We start from the raw sequence: 808 nt of genomic DNA on the forward strand, positions 1-808 counted from the left end.
TCACCTATCAAATCCCATCTTTCTCTTCACCACTCACATCCATCCTTCATAAAACCCCACCTACCTCACCATTCAAATTCAAAACACTTTCCCTCCCAAACCCACCCATACATGACCGAACCATAACCCCCCACTCCTATATAAACCCTTCTTCACTCCTTCATTTTCACACAACCTAAACACTACTTCTCCCCCTTGGCTGAACCACAAAGCCATCTCCATCTCCTCTATTTCTTCTTCTTCTACTCTCTTTTTTCTTCTTTTGCTCGAGGACGAGCAAATCTTTTAAGTTTGGTGTGGTAAAAGCATTGCTTTTTGTTTTCCCATAACCATTTATGGCATCCAAGGCCGGAGAAACCTCTAGAAAGAGGAAAGGAAAGGCAAAAGCTTTCACCTCCGAGTCATAGGAGATGGAGAGATTCATCTCAAGAGTGCATCAAGACCACTTCTATGAAGTTGTGGCCTTGAAGAAGGTGATCCCTGAGGTCCCTTTCAAACTCAAAAAGAGTGAATATCCGGAGATCCGACATGAGATCCGAAGAAGAGGTTGGGAAGTTCTTACCAACCCATTCAACAAGTCGGAATCTTAATGGTTCAAGAGTTCTATGCCAATGCATGGATCACCAAGAACCATGATCAAAGTGTGAACCCGGACCCAAAGAATTGGCTTACAATGGTTCGGGGGAAATACTTAGATTTTAGTCCGGAAAATGTAAGGTTAGCATTCAACTTGCCCATGATGCAAGGAGATGAACACCCTTACACTAGAAGGGTCAACTTTGATCAAAGGTTGGACCAAGTCCTCACA

This window comes from Arachis duranensis, chromosome 2 (assembly GCF_000817695.3).
Source record: "Arachis duranensis cultivar V14167 chromosome 2, aradu.V14167.gnm2.J7QH, whole genome shotgun sequence".
NCBI lineage: Eukaryota > Viridiplantae > Streptophyta > Magnoliopsida > Fabales > Fabaceae > Arachis > Arachis duranensis.